Genomic DNA, 10,025 nt, shown 5'->3' on the forward strand with positions numbered 1-10,025 from the left:
GTTGCACACTAACAATCTTCCTTTCTCAGCTGCAAGAGCCTTGGTTGTTCATTATGATGGGAATATATTTTGGATACACTGATTAAAAAGATGGTTGCTAGCTGACTGCAGGTATTTTAATAAAAATCATGGCATCTTGTTTTTTGGGTTTTGGTTTTTCTTTTTCCATATATGTACTTTTAGAAATAGTTGAATCCCTCTTTGGGGCAAAGTAATCTTAGGTTTGTAAGAAGTGATTCTGTACTCTGGCTACTTTTTGAGAATTTTTAATGTGGGTCTTGGGGCACTGCATCTCACACTAGCTGATGAGAACCATCTAGACACCTGACTCACTGTGAGCCACCACAACTCCTGACTCATTTTCAGCTATAATCAGCAGGTAATTGGACTGTGCATCACCTAGAGAGATAACTTTAGCCAAAATTATTTTAACCTGGCCAGAAACTCTTGTAAATTTCTACCTTGCCCTTTTAGTTACACGGATATCTTCCTCGTGGATACTTTGTCGAAAAGCATTCTTAAGTGGTGTGGATCTCACATACAGCATAAGTACTTTGGCAAAATGTGAGTTAATATTAGAGACCTTACATTTGACAACAGCTCCCACATGGAAGTAACTGGGAATCTGCTTCTCTCATTACAGACACCACAGGAACCATGCCATTCTTGCTGGCATTTGTCAGGTACCAGCCAGCAAAGAAAAGATGTAGCCTTTTGTGTAGGTGCTGTGTGTAGGTGCAATTGCTGGGGCTGCCTTCCTCCAAGTTACACAGACATTCGCCTGGGATGCAGTACCTCTCAGGTGGTACCATGCTTGCCTCCATCCCAAGGCTCAGTTTCTAACAACCACATTGTTGTTTATAACCATCTAACCAAGTAATGCGGACACAGTGTCCTTTTCTGGTCACCACAGTTACCAACAAACGCATACAATCAAGACAAATCCATACATAAAAACAAATAGTTCACAACAGAAACTTAAAAATTGGCTTCACAAAAAGTAAGCAATATGCATTTTAAAGAAATAAAAAAATGTAACAATGATTATCAGAAGTAAAGGCAGTGTAAGAATTTTAAGAAATAACTGAAAACTTAACTCAAAATTTAAAGTTACAGTAAAGGTAAAATTTTGTTGGAAGACAAAGGAAGTAGACAAAACACAAAGTATCAGTGAGCTAGAGAATATGCTACATGAATCTAATACAACTGATCTAATAGAAAACAATCTTAAGGGCTGGAGAGATGGCTCAGCAGTTAAGAGCACTGACTGCTGTTCCAGAGGTCATGAGTTCAATTCCCAGCAACCACATGGTGGCTCACAACCATCTGTAATGGAATCTGATGCCCTCTTCTAGTGTGTCTGAAGGCAGCTGCAGTATACTCATATACATAAAACAAATAAATCTTAAAAAATAAAAAAACAGAAAACAAACTTACATTTAAAGCATTAAATAAAATCAGACAACTTAAAAACCTGAACTGCAATAACAATAAAACTAACCTTTGTAAATAGGAGTTTCTGACTACAGGATTGATAGAAGAAAGACAAAGATTTCCTCAAAGAAATAGCACTGGGAAGATGATGAGTTTGGAGAAAAGAATATCATTCTTTCATGGTATGGCACCAGTAGGTTTCCCAATATTCACTGGAAAGGCCGGCACCCGTGTCACATGGGCAGTGTTAACTGGATTTAGGGAATTATCAGAAAACAAACAAACAAAAAAAATAACAGCGGAAGAAGGGACAGAATTATGTGGGGGAGATAATACAGGCATACAGAAGAGTTTCAGAAGGGAAATTATGATACAATAATGACATTTTATTGTATACATGTATGAAATTCTTAAATAATAAAATAAATTTTAAAAATTGATGTTGGTAGGAAACTCATAATTGTAATCACAAGATTTGTTAGGGTTAGGCAGAATTACACTGTGAGTTTGAGAAGAGCTTGGCCTGCACAATGAAATTTCGGCTGTTTTGGCACAACTAATTCAAATAAACCTATATGTTCTTACATATATATATATATATATATATATATACACATACATACATATATATATATATATATACATATGTACATGAAAAATTCTTAAGCATGGCAAAATGTATCTGCATCTCCAAGAATCTAGGCAAAGACCAAAGAATATTTTGAAAATAGAAATGGCACATTAAAAAATCATTTTAAAGGAGAGGCTTCTAATGTGAATACAAAAGACTGAGAAAAAATTGGCCCTAGATTCTTCCAAGGTCTGTATGAAAAAGTGTTCCAAGTGATAACTCAATAGTCTGAGAATAAACAGGGCAAAAAGATGTCCATGTACGAAACTGACTGTAATAGACACCAATAAATGATTTGTTTAAAACAGAACTAATGAGGTTTCTTTAAGCATAAAGTTAGTGATAATAAAGTGAATATAACCTCAGTAAGCAAGTAATATCAGAAAGGACAATAAAGGAGATGAATAATTTTAAATATGTTAATTAGTTTTAGTTTATTGTATAGTAAAAATAAAATAGCATATGTGACTCTTAAGATATACAAAAATTAATTATTTCTAAAAAGTGAAAAGGATCCATGTTTTTAAATGAAAATATTTTCTGTATGACCCTTAGGGGAGGAAAGTACTGAAAGAATTACAGGAATATTACATCATCATCATTGCAGAAATGTAGCAGCATGTAGACAAATATGATGTTGGACAAAGAGCTCAGATATCTATATCTTAATCCACAGGCAGGAGATGGAGAATGTGTCACACTAGGTATAGTTTCAGCATATAATACGTCAAGGCTCCCCCACACCCCGTGGCCACAGGAACATACTTCCTCCAAGAAATCTAGACCTATTCCAACAAGTGCATACATCCTAATACTGCCACTTCCTTTGGAAAGAGCATTCAAACCCATGAGTCTAAGTGGGTGAGGAGGCATTCCTATTTATACAACCACAGGCAACTATCTACATTTTACATTATATGTATACCTTTAAAGCAAGAACTTTAAAGCAAAGTAATTATAACACCAAAACCAATTTAAGAACATTTCAAGTTGCATATGAAGCAGAGGATGGCATACTCGGCCATCAATGGGATGACAGGCCCTTGGTCTTGTGAAGATTATATGCCACAGTACAGGGGAATGTCAGGGCCAGGAAGCAGGGGTGTGTGGATTGGGGAGCAGTGCAGCAGGAGGGTATAGGTGACTTTCAGGATAGCATTTGAAATGTAAATGAAGAAAATATCTAATAAAAATAAAACAACAACAAAATATTTCATCTAGAATGTGAATACTTTGAAAACTTTGAAGGTTTTTGAAAATATGACTGTAAAGGTTGACAGGATTTATCATCCCCTAGAATATGAGCCCATTGGCATGCCAAACAACTGAGTAACAGACCCTGATATTATATAGCATCATCCAATTGTCATCTGGGCTGCAGAAAAAGAACTAATTGAGCAGTAGAATCCATTGATTTATTTTGCCTATAATAGAAACAAGAGAATTAGATGCAGAAACATTTTCACCAGGATGGACTGTATATAATGCTGTATATCAAAATCAATCCATTCTTCCTTAAGTTTCTTTTGTCAAGGTATTTCATATTATCAATAGACCAACTAATAGAGTGATCAATGGACAATAAACTTACAAGCAATGGCACTTGTCTCTGGAAGTTTAACATAGGCGTAGAACACTTTGGGTATATCTATAAAGTTCTGGATTCACTCCTCAACATGACAGAATAAATAAGTAGTCAAATACAGGAGAGGAGGTTGGCTAAATCTGTGGAATTCTCTATTAAATCAAATTAGGTGAACAATCATTTCATGATTCTCCTGTTAAGATGTTAGCAAATGTGTATTCATCCACGATAGTGTACTGACAAGAGGCCATAGAAACCAAACATGTTTACCATGATGAATCACATGGGGCAAACTCAAGAAGAACGAAGACCAAAGTTTGGACACTGTGCCCCTTCTTAGAATTGGGAACAAAACACCGATGGAAAGAGTTACAGAGATAAAGTTTGGAGCTGTGACGAAAGGATGGACCATCTAAAGACTGCCATATCCAGGGATCCATCCCATAATCAGCTTCCAAACGCTGACTCCATTGCATACACTAGCAAGATTTTGCTGAAAGGACCCAGATATAGCAGTCTCTTGTGAGACAATGCTGGGGCCTAGCAAACACAGAAGTGGATGCTGATAGTCAGCTATTGGATGGATCACAGGGCCCCCAATGGAGGAGCTAGAGAAAGTACCCAAGGAGCTAAAGGGATCTGCAACCCTATAGGTGCAACAACATTATGAACTAACCAGTACCCCGGAGCTCTTGACTCTAGCTGCATATGTATCAAAAGATGGCCTAGTCGGCCATCACTGGAAAGAGAGGCCCATTGGACTTGCAAACTTTATATGCCCCAGTACAGGGAAACGCCAGGGCCAAAAAGTGGGAGTGGGTGGGTAGGGGAGTGGGGGGGGGGAGTGTATTGGGGACTTTTTGGATACCATTGGAAATGTAAATGAGGAAAACACCTAATTTAAAAAAAAGGAAAAAAAAAAAAAGACAAGACATAGGAGTGAAGGAATGATTTCCCATATTGAATTACTTTAGAAAGTATGGCAGCATTAATCTCATAGCAATGACTAGGAAGATACTAATCAGCATTATAGCAGGAACACAAGTTACAGATTATGCACATAGTATTGTAAACAAGGATTCTTTATCTGGTTATGTGACGAGCTGAATAGTATTGACTAACTGTAGCTAGGCTGAAAAATTATACAAAGGAGAAATAATTTCACAAGTACCAGATACTGATGTAATGGCTAACCAATAACCTACCCAAATAGAGACCCATCCCATGGCAAGCACCAATACCTGACACCATTAATAATACTCTGTTAAGCTTGCAAACAGGAATATAGCATAACTGTCCTCGGAGAGGCTTTACATAGCAACTGACTGAAACAAATTCAGATACCCACAACCAAACATTGGACAGAGCTCAAGGCCTCTTATGAAAGAGTTTGGAGATGGATTGAGGGCTTTAAAAGGGATAGGAAGTCTACAACAAGACCAACAGAGTCAACTAACCTGGACCATTGGGGTCCCCCATTAACTGGTGCAGGGCCTATTCCTAAAGCTGTTGCCTGGCTGTGGAATTTGTTTGCCTATCTGGACTGCTCTGACTGATCTCAGTAGGAGAGAATGTGCCCAGCCTTGCAGAGACTTGATGTACCAGAGTTGGCAGGAGATATCAAGAGTGTCCTCTTAAAGGAGAAGGAAAGAGGTAATGGCAAGAGATATTGTGTGAAAGGGAATTGGAACAGCGATGTAAAGTGAATATAACAAATACTGAAAAAAAGAAAACTGGAATAATATTACTATTTATTTTTTTACAAGTTAAAACAAACATAAAAACTACTAGCAATACTGCCACAATAAACCAGCTACAAGAGATATAACAAAAAATATAAAAAAAGCACAAACTGCAATATCAGATTTAAAAAACTGACAGTATGAATATACCATAATATATTCAACATATAAAGTTCACAAACAATTAATATACAGTGGAAAATATTAGTACCAAGATACTATTGGCAACTAAACCAACTTTAAAATTGCTATTTCTGGAAACTTTTGAGAAAGAAAATGAGAAACACTGCCAATTGTGATCCAAGTATTACCCATATAAAATACATTTACATATTATAAAAAAAGAAAATATCTTTTGGATGTGAATGCAAAATTCCTCAGAAAATACTAGCAATCTAATTTTTTTTTTTTTTTTTTTTTTTTTTTTGGTTTTTCGAGACAGGATTTCTCTGTATAGCTCTGGCTGTCCTGGAACTCACTTTGTAGACCAGGCTGGCCTCGAACTCAGAAATCTGCCTGCCTCTACCTCCCGGATGCTGGGATTAAAGGCGTGCACTGCCAAGCCAGGCTTAGCAATCAAATCTTAGCAATGAGCAAAATAAAAAAAAAATAATAAGATTTTGATGTAAGAAAACTTTTCTCTTGGAAACAGATCAACATCAACATGAGCAAACATAATTTTTAAACATATTATCTGAAAAGAAGAAGAATAAAAACATTTTTACAGTATTCCTACCCTTTAATTATACCCTCCTCAACTGGGAAGTACTTCTTATACCAGAAGGTAAATGGCACTTCTGAAAAGATCTTGTAAGAAATTCATAATAAACATGAGATAATATAGCTAATAATGAAAGATTAGAGGCTTTACCCTGTAATGTCAAGGGCAAGCCCAAGGTGCTTGCTTTACTTGCTTGTTCATTAATGATTGTACCCAGATGTTTTAGCCAGTATAGCAGAATAAGAGAACAACTAAGAGGAATCTATACTGGAAAATAAGGTGATGCTTCTTTGTATTTGGAGATGAAAATATATGTACAGAAAATCCTAAGGAATCTAGAAAATTACTAGGAGTAAAAAGTTATTTAAGTCATGGTACAAGATACATAATTAATATAAAATATCACTTGAACATATCTACAAATGAACACAAAACTAAAATTTTGGAAAGAGCCAATATCTGGCATAATCTCTCATGGAATGCAAAATATATCATGGAATAAAAGAAAGAGATTCATAAAACTCATTGAAAAAGACACCAGAGAATGATTTGTGACTTCAGATTTAGCTATGGACTCATAGATATGACAACAAAATATTTGCAAGAAAATAAAAATTAAAGATCTTGATTTGAAATGATCTGTGTTTTGAAAGATTGTTACTAAGTGTAAAGAAAAAAGCTAACAAGGTAGAAATCATTGAAATGTATACCCATGTCCTGTGTGTCATCTTGTAGCAGGAACACAATAACAAGAAGACAAATAACATAGTAAAAGTGTAGTGTCTTAATATATATGTATCCCTAAAATATAAAACTATTTTAATAATCCATGAAAAGATGCTTATAACATTATTGGATATTGAATAGATATTATAAGACTTGAAAATAAAATTCACAATCAGAAGCCAGTTGGCACTTTATCACTGTCTACAGTAAGTCCCTGTTATAAAGAATGAGGTGTATTTCATGAATATATTACAATGTTGACATATTACCCAGATATTGCAAGTACATATCCCATATTAGAGAATAAAACATCATGAAAACACACTCATAACATTGTTATTCACATAGACAAGCAATAAACACACACCTTTTATCAATGAAGTAGCATATATTCTAAGACTTCATTTACAGAACATGGTTCAGAAAAGCATAATAGGCACAGAGATAAAGGTAAGTTTTGACTTAAGACAAGGTTGAAAATGTTTGAAAGGAAAACTGATATCCATAAGGTAGGCATGTTCTTTAAGAAAATAAATTTCTTCTTAAAGTATGATGATTTTCATACTTAGCTATGACTATCATTATAATCATAGACTTGTGTAATTTGCAGAAGGTGCACAAGTCCTCTTTAATAAGTCTGCTCAAATGCATTCATCAGATTGTAATTATATATTTATGCATTTTTGTGTAAAAATATAATCAATAAAAAAGCCACAAATTTGAAAATAAGTAAGAGGGAGATAGTGAAGAGAAAGAGGAAGAAGACACAGGAGAAAATGATAAAATTACATTTCAATAGTGAGAAATTCAGAATAGTGTGACATTTCGATTTGTAGATATTTGTAGTGGTATGACAGTTTGGGTCCTGGAAGATAATATGTAAAATACATCTGAGAATTTTACTAAAGAATGTGGAAAATGAGGGGATCAATCCTGGAGAACTGATGTTTGCATGCTAAGAGATACCAACAGTCAGAGAGTGGAAGCAGGAATCTGGTAGTATAATCAAGTCTAGACCCACCCAACAGGTCAGGCAGAGACATAAAAGAGAAGGGAATATTACATGGAAAGTGATCAAGGAACTCCCACAGCTTGTAGCAGAATCCTTCTATTTACATGAAATAGAAATAGAAATAATTATTTCATTATCAATATTTTAATAAATTTAAACCATTTTCCAAACCCAGTGTGGCTTAATTAATATATAAACTTTAACCTAAATTATGAAAATGACTTGTAATTTCCAGAACAGATTGCTGATAAACAGTCTTAATTTTAATTGAGATTAATTGCCACAGGTAGAGCTCTATGATGTGACTGTCAAAGGAGAACATAATTTAACCTTATGTTATTTCCACAAATATTTCGTAATAAAAAATATAAAGTAATTTTATACTTTTAAATTTAAAATACAAAAGCATCTCTTTTAAAATTTTACATTTTTTTTACACTCCAGATTTCATCCCACTCCCAGTCCACCCTCTGACTGTTCCAACAAAAGCATGTTAATTGTTTACCATTTAGTACCATGAGTGTTGTTCAGCTTTGAGGAATTACTTTCAATTTGCAATAGATCAATGTGCTGGAGAGATGGTTGAGGGGTTCAGAGCTTGCACTGTTCTTGCAGAGAACCTAGATCCACTTCCCAGCACCCATGAAGGGCAGTTCACATAAGTGTCTGTAATCCAGCTCTGGGAGATATAATATCCTCTTCTTGACACCTTACGTACCTGTATTCACATGTGTATGTTCTCACACATGGGATCATAAATGCACACATAATTATAAATCTTCATAAAACATGGTGCTATATTTGAAAAAGTATTTAGATTGCAAAACTCATTGGCACATTTCTGTCCCTTTACAAAACTGACTATGGAACTAGAGAGTCACTTAGAACTGCAGGAGAGAAGCATTCCACCCTTACTGCCTTAATCAGTGACTTTACATGAACTGAGTGTTTCTCCACTTTGGATCAAAGTGTAGAGTGATAAAAGCATCAACTATAGCATACCAATGCAATGGTTAACAACAGAGAGAAGACTACCAGCACATTTATCAAAAATACATGCATTCTGTGAGCTTGATTTTCCACCACTCTGCATACAGAATACTTTTAATCAAGCGCAGATAAGATCATGTAAAGAGTACCAATCGATCAATAACTATAGAGTTCATTTGCTTCAAAAATACCTTGCAAGAGTATTTGTAGAAAACTTGTGTTTGATTGGTCACTTTTTTTTTTTTTTTTTTTTGAGACAGGGTTTCTCTGTGTAGCCCTGGCTGTCCTGGAACTCACTCTGTAGACCAGGCTGGCCTTGAACTCAGAAATTTGCCTGTCTTTGCCACTCAAGTGCTGGGATTAAAGGCATGCGCCACCACACACTTCTTAATGTGACACATAAAAATCTATTTTCAGAGTTCGTCTATAGCTCAGTATTATAAAACTTATCTTTAAGTAGGTAGGTGTAGGTTTGAACCCTAGAACTAACAGCCTAACAACAAAAAAAGTATTAAAAATTATTATGAATTCTATAAGGATAAGATCTTTTTTTTTTTTTTTTTTTTTTTTTTTGGTTTTTCTGTGTAGCCCTGGCTGTCCTGGAACTCACTTTGTAGACCAGGTTGTCCTCGAACTCAGAAATTCGCCTGCCTCTGCCTACCAAGTGCTGGAATTAAAGGCGTGCGCCAAATGGCAGAAAGATTGGGGAATTATTTACTAACAGCTAAGAAGTAAATGGACATGCCAGACAAATAATTTTGTGTGTATTTTTCCACTAGTTTTCTATACATGATGCATTTCAGTTTCCTTTCTCCAGTTTCTGGCTCACATGGAAAGTTCCATTTTCATTATTTCAAGCTTCTAACACAATGAAAGTATTTCTGTCATCCATAAACTTGGTCATGCTGGAAAGGAGAGAAGTTTCTTTTGTCATATTTATTGTTTAGAAAGCAATGCTACACAACTTTAATTTATAGAAACAGGCTGTATTGAACATACAGAACATACATAAAACTCTGTGGCGAAATAAATGGAAACAGGGAAAAGTCTTGAGTTATATGAGTCATAATGTTGAGTTCCATATCCGGGAAAGTGATTTCAACTTACGAATCCTCATTTTCCTCTGTTCAAGAAGAAAAATTGACAGGTGTTGCAGAGAATATAAGAAAGAGGAAAATCTATAT

The 10,025-nt window shown here is 35.1% G+C and overlaps 1 pseudogene; it reads right to left on the bottom strand.

Moving 5' to 3' along the window:
* Positions 1–217: 217 nt before the first annotated feature.
* Positions 218–812, bottom strand: LOC110306207 (exosome complex component CSL4-like; annotated as a pseudogene).
* Positions 813–10,025: the final 9,213 nt, after the last annotated feature.

This window comes from Mus caroli, unplaced genomic scaffold, assembly GCF_978045245.1.
Source record: "Mus caroli unplaced genomic scaffold, Mus_caroli_1 scaffold_13, whole genome shotgun sequence".
Taxonomy (NCBI): Eukaryota; Metazoa; Chordata; class Mammalia; order Rodentia; family Muridae; genus Mus; species Mus caroli.